This window comes from Mustela nigripes, chromosome 1 (genome assembly GCF_022355385.1).
Source record: "Mustela nigripes isolate SB6536 chromosome 1, MUSNIG.SB6536, whole genome shotgun sequence".
In the NCBI taxonomy this organism is placed as follows: domain Eukaryota; kingdom Metazoa; phylum Chordata; class Mammalia; order Carnivora; family Mustelidae; genus Mustela; species Mustela nigripes.
In genome coordinates this window covers 267,096,123-267,109,930 of record NC_081557.1, presented here as the reverse complement: position 1 = coordinate 267,109,930, position 13,808 = coordinate 267,096,123, and the positions used below count along the sequence as shown (strand labels likewise).

Sequence of the window (13,808 nt, the reverse complement as noted above, 5' to 3'; positions counted from 1 at the left end):
TTAGAGAGAGAGAGAGGGAGAGGGAGAGGGAGAGGGAGAGAGAGTAAATCTTAAGTAGGCTTCACACTCAGTGCAGAGCCCAATTCGGGGGCTCAGTCTCATGACCCTGAGATCATGACCTGAGCTGAAATCAAGAGTCAGACTGAGCTAACGACTGAGCCACGCAGATGCCCCACTTGCTACTCTTTATATTGAATTTCTTTAATAATAATGAAATTTGAGAAAATTGTTTTTTTCTTTTTCATCTTAAATGTGAAAGTTTTATTCAGGCCTTACTATGAATAGGTTTAGTACCTAAAAGAAACAGAAATTTATCTTTTAAGAAGTTCCTCTCAATTAATCCTAAAAAAATCTTGTTTGATGTTAAGCAGTCATCTTCGCCATTTAACAATATCTTTTCCTTCCAGACTAACTATTGCTCAGATCTAACTAATTTTGTCTTATTCACTTGATTTGTATCAATTATCCTGAAATCATAAGAACATGTGTACAGTTAATATATTTATATATATATAAATGTATATGAAAAAGAAATGATAGCAAAATGTAGTAGAGCCCTTTTGCCTTGACCCAATATTTTATTTAATTCACAAATTAATTTTCTGACCCCCACAGAAAATAAATCAGGGCTTACTTTCCTCCCATATATTAGTAATTTTAAATGTCCGTAGCAGTACCAAGAATTTTTTTCTATAAAACTTCAATTCAACTAAAATTTAATGAACAATAATTATGTTTGTGCCAGGTATTTAGAGATGGAATGGTGGTCACAAATTAATAATGTATAACGTCCTTTACCCAAGAACTTCCAGTGGAGGTGGCATATACGTAATTCCATATAATAGCACAAAGCAGGATATAGACGGTCCCACTGGAGAGTAAGAAAGATAAATAAGAACTCTAAGAAAGGGACAATCTACTGACAATCCTTTATAGAATTTAAAAGGGAGATCAATGAAAGATTTGTGCCTCAGCCCAAGATGTATATGACTTTGATACAAGGAAGAAGAGAGTCGTTCTATTTGGATAAAACACTGGACAAAAGCATAGAGGTAGGCATGTTCTGAGAAAAAATAAGTCGTTCTGCATTATTGAAACGTAGAGTGACTGAAAGTAAACCGAGGGATGAGGTTAAAAGGTAGGCAGGGGTCAGACTGGTGAGGGCTTTGAAGGACACATTGAGGCGTTTGTTCTTGACTCTATAGATGACTTAGAGCTATGAGGGTTCTAGCAGGGCTGAGATGGATGTAGAGCAGCATGTGGTGATGTGAGAGCAGATGATGTTTCAGAGAGCTATTCCTGTTGCAAACGGGGTTCATATACTACACTAGGGAAAAGTTGGAAATGGGGTTTTGGGCAAAGCAATTAAAAGCTAAAGTCCAAAGATGTAATAGCCCCAAAGAGGAGGCAGAAAGTGGAGGCTATGTGTTCGTAGGAATGGAGATGTAGAACTTTATGTACTAGGAAACTGGGCATTAAATGCCAGAGGAGGATCGTTGGGAAAAAGAAAGAGAGGACAAAAGTGATAATAACTGAGGTACCTGGGTGGTTCAGCTGATTAAGCGTCTGCCTTTGGTTTAAGTCATGATCTCAGGGTCCTGGGATTAAGCCTGGAGTCAGGATCCCTGCTCAGCGGGGGTCTGCTTCCTCTTCTGCTGCCCTTCTTCCTCCACTCACGCTCTGTCTCTCGCTTTCTCTCTCTCTTTCAAATAAGAAAAACCTTTAAAAACTGATGATAATTGCAAGATTCTTAGCTGGATTTTTGGCTTCATGACTGCTGTGATAAAAAGAAGATGAGAGAGAGAAGAGAAATATCTCTGTGAGGAAATATCTAGCAGGCCATTGTAAATGTGGGTCAGAAGTTTAGGGTCAGGGCTGGACATTTAGATTAAATTCAGAAGTGAAGCTATGGGACCATATAAAGGCATTTGTGAAGATGGTCATATCATGATCCAAGCTAGAGAACGAAACTTTACAAATGCCCATAGGAATGTAAAGTCCTTGATGGAAGGAAAGGAGTCAGCAGAGAATTTTCTTGCTCCCATAAAACTTGAGTTTATAAAGACCCAGAAAAATGGCAGGTTTAAAGCCCAGGTGACATGAGAAAAGAGATTAGAGACACACAATCACCATCAAGGTAAAGTCACAAAGTCTCATGTTTTTAAATTTAATCATCTGCTAATTTCTCCACTTACTCAACATTTAATGAGTAACTCTATGACCAAGACATTGTTCTGGGTCTCAAAATATTATGTGATAGCTCTAAAATACCAGACCATTTTTGAAAATCTTATGAAATCCCTGCTTGCTTTTCCCCTTTTGCTTACATTTCATAATAAGGACTAATTTCTATTCAAGTTCTTCCTTTATCATGTAATAAAAAATATCATTAAAATATGTCTATAAGAAGATACTCCTTGATATTTCAATAATGCTTTTATAAACGTTTATTCACTTTTATCCTCCCAGTGACCTTGTGAGAGAGACAAAATAAGCATTGTGTTCCCTATTTTATGAGGAGCAAAATGCCCAAACACAGTCTTATATACAGTGATTATTTAATAAATATTTATTTGAAGGATTTCTACAAACAGGTTGTTGCTAAAACTTTCTCAATGAGCTAGATTATAATTTTTAAATTTTAGTGTCATCCTTTACCAAAATAAGATTCTTTTAAACATAGAAAGTGAGAATCAAGTAAGTTGGTTTCTGCCTTATGTCAAACCCAAACATTCTCTTCTTACCGCCATTAAATATCCCAAGCCATACTGGCCACAACCCCAATTTAGATATTATACCCAAGTGACATCCCTTCCAGGTCTCAGAATATTATCCTTATGACACAAAAATGAGCTTCTTGGTTTTCCCATTGCCTTCAACTTTTATTTTTTCCTCTTCCTAGGGAAAATGTATATATCACAGGTTTCAAACACTAGTTACTGCCAGCAAATTTTGCTGTGTTCTCTTCCAGATCTGTCAAGTTAAAAATCTCATAGTAATACTTTCTGAAAGACACTATTTGCTGGAATTGTCCAAGAACCTCATATTAAGATAAATACTTGATGTCAATCTTGTGTTAAAGAGTTTGCATTATATGTTCTAAAACAAGTCTTAAGAGTAATTTTGCCAGTATGATATTTCCAACTAATTGGTAAAGGTTTCCTGAAACACTAGCTTGAAAAGTGTTCAGTGGAAAAAAAAAAATGCCACAAGTAATTGTCAATGTTTGTGGTGGACACAGGGGAAGGAGCGGAACCCATGTGCCTTGTTCTAATGGCAACTTGAATCATAATCTAGATTATGAGATTTCCAGAATGAGCGGTGTGATGTTCAGTTCTCTTTAAAACAAGGGCACACCCAGGGGGAAAGTGCCCCCTAACGTGAGGAAGGTAACCTTTTGCTGATAAATCTGGCATGCAATGCTGAAGATGGCAGTTGATGCTTTAATCAAACATGGAAGTAGACAACTGTTTTCGTCAATTCCTAATTGCATGTTTGCAAATACTTTTAACCTAAGTCTCAGTGTTTTCTGCGTTAACCAGCTGACATTTATTGCAAAGCGGAAAAGATGGGAAATTTAATTCAAATGAAAACTAAGCAATTATTTTGAATTTATAAAATGAATTTCTCTCTAGGGGGCCTATGGAGCTAACAAGAATGGGTGTTAGAGATATAAATCCCCATGCATCAACATAAACAGAGATAACTAAACATGACTGATTATAATAATGGAGAGAACTCTCCAGAGGGCTTCATGCACATGGACACATCCAAATGCCATTTTGTTAAGTTTTTCTAGCACTGAACATCTCTACAGCCAGTTTTATCTTAAAATGGATTGTTGTCCCAGACACTAGATCATTCCCTCCAGAGCCAGTGTTGCCTCCAGTTTAGGTGACTTACTTAAGGTCGCTGAACATGAGGGACAAAGTAGAGGATATTTCAAAGGCTTTTGACTTCTAGGCCACTGCTTACCCACTGGATCCCACAGAGGAAAATGTACAAAACCTACAGGTCTCCTTATCTATGTATTTTATTTGGCTGAAATTGTGCATTTGTAAAGTGATATCTGCACTCATGTCATGGTCTCTTCATTCAAAGTAGTTGAAAAGAATTTTATTCAACCCCAGGCAATTTATGTTTTTTAATTACTCTGGGATTACATAATGTGACATAGAAGGACCTGTAGATTCCATAGGGCAAAATGCAGCAAGAAAATAGATTGAAAGTGAGAATGACAGTAAATATACCAGGTATTCTGTATGCCTAGATAAAAGTGAGTCATAGAAAACTGCCTATATTGCACAAAAAATATTTCCACATGTATCTTTTATCAGAAATTATATACCACCATTCTATCTATATTTCAGATCTGTTTGCTTTCCAGAATACTTGTCGTGACTCCCCCTGCCTCCTACACCAGAAATAGCACATCTACAGCCAATCTACCTGAGATGATCAGAGTTCAACCAGGACAACAGAAACCACTGTAGAAGTCTTGAATAAAAAATTCAGAGTCACAAGGGTTATGACTAGCTGAAGGTCAAAGAGGAGATGGTAAGACAAACTAGAGATCATTAACAATAGATAGTGACATTGCTAGAGCTGGAAGAACAGAGGGAGGTGGTATTCCCAGAATCTGGAAGCCAGGACCATTCAGCAGAGCTAGAAGCACACTCCCACGGGGAGCTGGAGGCACAAACAGTCCCGAGCAGTAGAGCTAGCCCCATGGAGGACAGCAGACACATCTGGAAAGGGTTGTGGGGAAAACCTTGACCTCCCTTTCTCAGACTTCAGTCTTCTATCAGGTTTGCAAGAGAACAAGCAGGTTTAAAGATAATTTTCCTGAAATGCAGAGCAGAAAAAGGGAGAAGACGCATCTGAAAACAAATGAGCAGTTGGTCAACTAATTACCTCACTTAAGGATTCTCCTTAACACAAAAGTCTGCATAAACAAAACAAAACAAACAAACAAACAAAACAAAAACAAAAACCTGTTTAACTACTTTGTATAAAAAGAAATCAGTCTGAATTTTAATTTTGATTTCTTCCATCTAGAGTGCATTAATAGAAGTCTATTTCTTTACAAGTAGAAGTTAGACGAGAGCATTTTGGGGGAGTGGGTATCCAGACATTGGAAACAAGGGTAAGGGGTAACATAAGTTGAGTAGAAGAAATATTTTTGCTGTTAATAAGTAGTTTCTTTTTTGGGATCCTGGCCTTTTGGCAAGCATGTGACTATTTTCATTATTAACAGACCCTCTTTTCTTCAGTTTTGAGTAGAGACTCCTTGGAGACTATGATGACATCTTTCTATACGCACGTGCAGAATAATCTTGAACATTATTTCAGAAAAACTCCACCCTGGCCCAAAGCCCCATGATGTATCTAGTATATATGTGCTGCCGAAGCGAGCACGCCCCATGATGTATCTATAGGGGAAAAAAACCATGTCCTATTCACACCAGACTTTCTTTTGCTCTTTGTTAAACTCTCCAATCAAGAGTTAAGGTGACGGGATGCCTGGGTGGCTCAGTGGGTTAAAGCCTCTGCTTTAGGCTCAGGTCATGATCCCAGGGTCTTGGAATCGAGCCCCACATCCGGCTCTCTGCTCAGCAGGGAGCCTGCTTCCCCTTCTCTCTCTGCCTTCCTCTCTGCCTACTTGTGATCTCTGTCAAATGAATAAATAAAATCTTTAAAAAAAAAAGAGTTAAGGTGATTTCACTTCAAACACATGGTCCTGGAACACAGAGAACATGTATGCCAACTGGGTTCATATGTATTTTTCTTCAGGGAATGTTTAACCACGCCACCCCTACACACACACACACAAGTATTTGGAGACAAGTTTCAAGTTTCGAGATATTCTCCAAGGTACGTGAAATGTTTTTTGTGTGATCGACAAGATAACCTTAAGTTGATACAAATAGTGGGAATATACTGAAGGTAGGGGAAAGTCTTACACGAATCGGCTTAGATATGGCTCTTCTGAAGTTGCCACACTGGTTCTTAACGAGTAGAAATTATGCCTGTCTTGGCTTTTATAATGAAATATATAGTGGTCTTCATATGCTAGAAGAGAAGCTTCTAGATGCAGCTACTTTTCCTACAAAGAAACCTTCTTTTTCTGAGTTGTGCTTATATATACCTTCTTTTTCTGAGTTATGCTTATATATATATACCAAATTTTATGAATAAAAACAATGTGGTCTTTACCACTAAAGATTCACCATGAGATCATGGAATGTTAGCTCTGGAAAAGACTTTAGAATTCATCTGTTCTAACTATTTCTTTTATACAGGGGGACGGTGAGACCTCATAAGAGAATATGACTTGCCTACCACTGGTCGATTCCATCTATCACTTCCTAGTTCCTCGTATCTGTACCTTAATGGTGCTGGGTCATCACTTTACCTAACTATTAGGGTAAATTTATACTTGATAAGGATTTTTAATTTTCTACCAAACTTTTTGATTAAATACAGCAATTGAACAAGTCCATAAACAATGAAAATACATATCCATCAGTGTGTTGGCCATTTTCTGTCTGAACAAGCAAATAGCAGACTTTTCAATTTTTTTTCAAACTCTTGGTATCAAGATCCTTCATGAGGGCCAAATGTGACCAAGGAAATACAGTTGGCAGCAGCTAGCTCGTTTAGACCTCACTTTCTTTATTTGTGAAATTAGGACAATCCGAATACCTACTACATGGGGTCATTGTGAGAAAATCAATGAGCAGAAATGCATGGAAAGAGCATAAACCTATACATGACACATGGTGAGTTCTCTTAGTAAACACTAGCTGCTGTAGTATCAGGTGCTTTGGAGTCAGTAGACTGGATGCTTACACCTTCCAGAAAAAAACTGAAATACATTGCCCTAATCATAAGCAAATGGAGATGCTAAACTTCACATCTGTTAAAATTTAAAGTTGATTATTAATGGGCAGAAAGAAATTTCCATTTGGGAAATGGTTAAATTGACTTATGAGACAAAAGCCAGGTACTATAAGATTCATTGTTTATCAATGAAGAATTCGTAATAAGTTTAAAATGAGTTGCTTGGAGTGCAACCTTGAAATAGGAATACATAAAATACCAAACATATGAATTCTTTAAGGCTTATAGCCAGAAGCCCAAAGGCTGTCCAGACCCAAAACATAAAAACATCCCTTTATGGAAGAGTTTGGAGTGACTGAGGTGGTTGGTGGTGCTAGGAGAGGAAGGAAAATCCTATTTTGCCTCATTAGAGGCAGAGATCTTGTTCAGATCTATTTTTTTCCCTTGTATCATAGTTTTTCATGTTATCTTTAGCCTGGCAGAATGTGGTCATAAAGATGCCTATAGCTTCTTCTAGTTCGCCTCTCCTGCAAGGTTCTCAAAGCTTTAAATCACAAAGAGGAAAACTGTTGAAACTGTTCTCTCAATTTTGAGATTTTTTTAATATTACTTTTGCTTTGGCAAAATGCATTTATTCAAGTACAGTCTCGTCTGCACTCTAGAAAATGTGATACCATTTTGCACTGAATGTTTAAATGCAAAAAAAATTTGGCCGATTAACAAATATAACTTCTTGTGATTCTGTTCCAATAATCTTGGAGAATTGTTATACTGTAAACCCAGAAAATTAACATTGCCAGATAAACAGTCTGATTATATCTGGCATGATCAAGGTTTCACAGTGAGAAAATGTACAGTTTCCTAAGGCCTCTGACAGAAAGCTACTCTCAGACCTTTTCAAAGGTTTTCAGAAGTTATTACTTGAGATTAACTATGGCATGAACAAAAAGGTTTGAAGTCATGTTTACAGTTAGCCTGTGGCTCTGAGTTAGCAAGTTCTCTCTTAAATGATCAGTATTTGAGTTCTGGGTGCTGATGAGCAAAGGTTAGCCAGAGGGAATGTGGATGAGGGGAGCAAAAGACCAAATCATTCTCCAGGGAGGGGGGAAGTAAGCATCAAAATAAAATTCAATAATTTTTAGAAGTCAAATTCTGTTTTAATCAATGCCTCTAGAATAAGCTAAAGAAGCCCCACTGACGTTCCCAGCTGTAAGAGTAGAAGTCTGGTTTCACATTTGCATGATTTTGAAGGTCAAATGCCTGCTATCCAAGTCTTACTGATCCATATGGACTAGAAATGCCACAATATGCAATCATCATGAAGGCAGATTGTCTCCTGTAAATCTGTCCTTTCTGTAACACATTCAAAATGTACCGTATTGGCTGGATTATAAATCCTTTCAGGAAATGCATGCACATTTGTAGAAGCAGCTTCACATTGATGGATGATGGCGTTGGTGTTCAGAGAACCCTTAAAATAATTTATCATATGTATAAATCTGGCTCTCCATGTGTCTGGATTTCCTGTGACCAGGTATATACCTGTAACTCAAAATCCTGTTCCAGAAATGAGCAAAACCATCTCTGGGCTGTTCCTGTGTTTTCTGTAGATATAAAACCTGTAGATTTTGCACTTCTGGATCCCAACTTTATTTGATAAGTAGAAATTTACTCAAATAAACCCTTAAAATTTTGAGAATTCATTTATCAAAGGATTCTTCTCTCTCTATTTTATTTCCATTAAATAATTAATGTCTCTAGTATGTTTAAAATATTACTAATTTTATAATTATTTAAATATACCTAGTACCTTCAGGAACAGAACCATTGTATAAAAGAAGGACCAATGAATTGGCCAGTGATTCCAAAGCAATCCATTGTATCATAGAAAATTATTAACTTCTACATACCTTGTTCTGTAGATCTTCTAGAATGTACTAAACGTTGTTGAACTCAACAAATTACACTGTTCTCTAAACAACTTACCTCACTTTATTTACAAAAAGTAAAATATCATTCCTTCTCTCAGATTTCATGGACATTTCATAGTATTGGTGAAAGTAACATTTTCCATGCTCATAAATAGATAAATTAGAGACTCTTAATCTCAGGAAACAAAGCGAGGGTTGCTGGAAGGGAAGGAGGTGGGGGCATGGGGTGGTTGGGTGGTGGACACTGGGGAGGGTATGTGCTATGGTGAGTGCTGTGAATTGTGAAAGACTTGATGAATCACAGACCTGTACCCCTGAAACAAATAATACATTATATGTTAATAAAAAATAAATAAGTTTTTTAAAAAGAAAAAAATAGATAAATTAGATCCATTCTATGGATATTCAATGACTACTTATCTCAAAGAAACGCAAACAGAAACAAAACCAATGTTAAGTTCTAATCTTGATTGCTTGGAAATATTATGGGATATCAGAGTTAGAAAGAATTTCTCTCTAATTAAATACACTTATTTGACAAAGAGAAAACTGAAGTCCAACTTGGAGTGACCAAATAAGATCAAGTGGGTATCTTGCTTCTTTGGAACTAAGAATAGAATTTGTTTTGGCTCTCACACTAGTGTATAACCATTTCCTATCATGCTGCAATGCCTCTTAACCCAATTAGCAAGTTATATTTTATATTGAAAAATCTGTTCCAGGGCACCTGGGTGGCTCAGTGGGTTAAGCCTCTGCCTTCGGCTCAGGTCATGGTCTCAGGGTCCTGGGATTGAGGCCCACATTGGGCTCTCTGCTCAGCAGGGAACCTGCTTCCTCCTCTCTCTGTTAAATGAATAAAATCTTAAAAAAATATATATGTTCCACTTTGTTCACTAACAATGAACCATGAAAAAGAAATAAGAAAGCAATCCCATCATATTGCATGGAACACTGGGTGTGGTGCATAAACAATGAATTTTGAAACACTGAAATAAATTAAATAAAATTAAAAAAAGAAAGCAATCTCATTTACAATAGCATCAAAAGCAATAAAATACTTAGAAATAAATTTAAGAAAGTAAAAGATCTTTGTGTCAGAAATTATAAGACACTGATGAAAGAAATTGAAAAAGACAAAAATAAATGGAGAGATATCCCATGTTCATGGATCAGAAAGTTAATACTTTAAAAAATACCCAAGGTAAAAAATACCCAAGCCATTCATAGATTTTAATGTAATCCCTATGGAAATTCCAATGGAATTTTTCACAGAAATAGAAAAAAAAGATTCAAAAATTTATTTGAAACCACAAAAGACCCTAAGTAGTCAAAGTACTCTTGAGAAAGAACAAAGCTGGTGGTATCACATTTCCTGATTTCAAACTATATTGCAAAGCTATAGTAATCAAACAGTATGGCACTGGCACAAAAACTGACACATAGAGCAATGGAACAAAATTGAGATCCCAGAACTAAATTTATACATATATGATCAACTAATAGTCGACAAGTATTCTTTAAGAATACTCAATGGAGGGATGCCTGGCTGGCTCAGTTGGTTGGAAGACTGCCTTCGGCTCAGGTCATGATCCCGGAGTCCTGGGATCGAGTTCCGCATCGGGCTCCCAGCTCCATGGGGGTCTGCTTCTCTCTCTGACCTTCTCTTCGCTCATGCTCTCTCTCACTGTCTCTCTCTCAAATAAATAAAAATAAAATCTTTAAAAAAATAAGAATACTCAATGGAGAAAGGATAATCTTCTATAAATGCTGCTGGAAAAACTGGATATTCATATGCAAAAAAATAATATTGGAACTCTATCTTACACCAAGCACAAAAATTAACTCAAAATGGATTAAAGACTTAAACATAAGACCTGAACAGCAAATTCTGAGAAGAAAACATTGGCATCCTTAACATCAGACTTGGCAATATATCTTTTGGATATGACACCAAAAGGGCAAGCAACAAGAGCAACACTAAACACATCAAAAAAAAAAAAAATGTTCTACACAGCAGAAGAAAGTATCAATAAAGTGAAAGACAACTTATGGAATGGGATAAAATAACTGCAAACCGTATGTCTGATAAAGAGTTAAAATCCCTGATGAAAAGTTAAAAATATATAAGGAAACCACAAAACTCAATACCAAAAGTACAAATAATTCAATTTAAAAATGGCAGGGACTTGAGTAGACTCTTTTACAAAGAACACATACAAAGTATCTGTTGATGAATGAATGATAAAGAAACTATGGTGTATATGTATGTATAATGGAATATTATTCAATGGTGAGAAAGAAGGAAATTCTGCCATTTGCAACAACACGGATGGACCTTGATGGTTTTATGCTAAGTGAAGTAAGTCAGATAGTGTAAGACAAATACTGTACGTACTCCACTTATGTATAGGGTCTAAAAATATTGATCTCATAGAAACAGAGTAGAATTGTAGTTTCCAGGGGCTGGAGGGTAGGAGAAATGGGGAGATGTTGGCCAAAGGATACAAACTCTAAGTTGTAAGATGAATAAGTTCCACAGTCTAACGTACAACATGGTGCCTGTTGCTAATGATGCTGTATTTGTACTTGAACATGGCTTCGAGGTAGAACGTTAACATTCTCACCTTTACAACAACAGCAATGATGACAACCGTAACAACAGAATGGTAACAATGAGAGGTGAAGGAAGTGTTAAGTAACTTTACTGTTTTTTTGTCCTCTTGCAGCTCTGGGAGGGACAAACGTGAAGCAGTAAGGGAAGAAGGGGACAGACACCTGCTTACCTAGCCCGATCAGCACAATCAAGCCCAGTGATCCGGTTGGGGGGGAAAACCGACGTCACAGCCAGATCGCCTTCACATCCTGAAGTAAATTTATGGTGTTAACACTTTGCAGTAGATATCTGCATCAAATCATCACATTGTACACCTTCGACTTACATGATGTTCTATGTCAATTATATCTCAATAAAGCTGGGAAAAGAAAAGAGTAAATGAGAAGCTGAATAGATGCTTCACAAGTTGTTTTTTGTTTGTTTGTTTGTTTTGCCCAACTGATGTCTTGTTTTGCACTCTAATTGGTTTACTTATGGCACTTCCCAGAAAGTAGGACATCATTCATTCATTTATTCATTTATTCCACAAACATTTCCTGAGAACTGGATATATGACAGGCACTCTGGTGGGTGATACAAGAGAATTTACAATCTAGTAATACAACCCACTGAAGAGCGGCACAAGCTTAGAGAACAAAGGGTTTCCTATTAAAATGCTTGCATTTGTTTCTCCAAGTGACCTTAAAATAAGACACAAATTCTGGAGCCACACTACCTAGGCTTGCTCTTAGCTGCACCATGTCCTAGCTTCTGGCCTTCAGGAAAATTGCTGAATCTATCAGTTTCTTCATATGTAAAATTCCAATACTTTCCTTACAGAGTTGCTGTGATGACGAACTGGATGATTAATAAACTGACATAATGTGAAGATTTTAGAATCACGCCTAACCTTTAAGAAGTAGGTCGATGAACTTTATTTAATAAGATTTATTCTTATTACGGCTGATTACTATTATTTTTCAACCACACAATGATAAAAATCCTCCCCACAGAGAGCCTCCAGGACGACTGTGACTTAAACTCCATTTTGTAGCATTTTAATCCTTTCCAGTTCTCCTCTTCTTTAATTCCCATAGAGTTATCTCATTTCAAGATACATTTTCATGGCTATTTCTGCAATCAGAACATTTAGCAGTTTGGTGATGAAATCAGGGCAGTTTGAGATGTCACACTCTAACTAGTTACACTGCACAAAGCCTAACAGTTTGCTTTCTGTTTTTAAAGAAGCGTTTCATTTAGCCATACTGGTGGCGGCACATGTAATTGAAAAGAGGCATATGGAGACCAGCATGGAAGCCTAACAAACACTTCAGAGTGGCTTAAAAACTATGCTAATCAGTTTGGGAAACCATGTTTTAATCTAAAAAAAAAAAAGAAAAAAGAAAACCACACACGCACGCACACACGCACGCACACACACACTTCACTCCTCAAACCTAAGGTGACTTTTAAAGAAATGTAATCATTGTCAATATCACCTGACACTGATGTGTTTCCCTCTGCCTTGACAAAGACTGAAAATAAAATAGAATCACAGGAAAGGGAAGAAAGCAGAGCGCCGTGACCCACAGTGTGGTGGTGCGGGAATAAACGTGTGATGGTGGTAGACCGGGGCACGGGTCGCACCCTCAGAGTCCGTGTAGACTTGTCTCTGCTACAGGACAGGGAGAAGGGACACGGGCTCCACGGCACTCCTCCCCCCCGCAAGAAAGCGCTGAGCATTACCTGAAAACAAGGAAGGCATCAGATGAACAGACCTTTAGAACAGAATGTGCATCTGCCAAGACAGAAATACACCACGAGCTTCTGGTGCTGGCGCGCTGACAGTATGAGCAAGCTGTCTTAGCAGTGATTTTGCAAATCATTGGAGTTTAAATTCTATATAGGCCGTAGGGCCCCTGGAGCATCACTTTCTATATTTGGCCTCCTCATTTAGCTATGTTTGGAATAAATAGGCTATGGGTAAAAATCATGCCCTTTAAGAGTTTTGCATACACAGACTAATTCTGCATATATATTATATGTGAACAGAATGATTGATGTAAGTCTGTGCTTACACACACGCACGCACACACACGCGCACACACATGCACACACACGAGGCTCTCTGAATGTATTTTTAAGTTGTTTTCCTGTGTGACTTTTTCTCTCTCTTTTTTTAAGTTCAGCTCTCTGGCATTTAGTAACCCACAAGCTGCTGTTTCTTTTTCCAAATAAGTTCAGCTTGATGGTGGGGCCAAGAAAAATGAGCCCAACTGATGATTGCAATCTCGAAAGAAAATATGCTTTTTATCAGAGACCACATGTTGCCAATGCCAATTAAAGCAAAACTGGGAGATTTTATCAGATACCAACCTGGAGAGGAGAAATGATAAGCCAAGCATAAGAGAGGAAAAGTAAGCTTCAGGTGGAGTTGTTGG

The 13,808-nt window shown here is 37.4% G+C and overlaps 1 long non-coding RNA gene across 1 annotated transcript in view; it reads right to left on the bottom strand.

Annotated features, from left to right (window-relative positions):
* The window catches only part of LOC132016119 (uncharacterized), a 77,884-nt gene extending 64,655 nt beyond the window's left edge, over positions 1-13,229 (bottom strand). The window contains exons 1-2 of the long non-coding RNA XR_009403890.1: positions 13,114-13,229; positions 11,558-11,636 (exon numbers count right to left, since the gene is read on the bottom strand). This is a non-coding gene — a long non-coding RNA (uncharacterized LOC132016119). The remainder of the gene's footprint in view (positions 1-11,557; positions 11,637-13,113) is intronic.
* Positions 13,230-13,808: the final 579 nt, after the last annotated feature.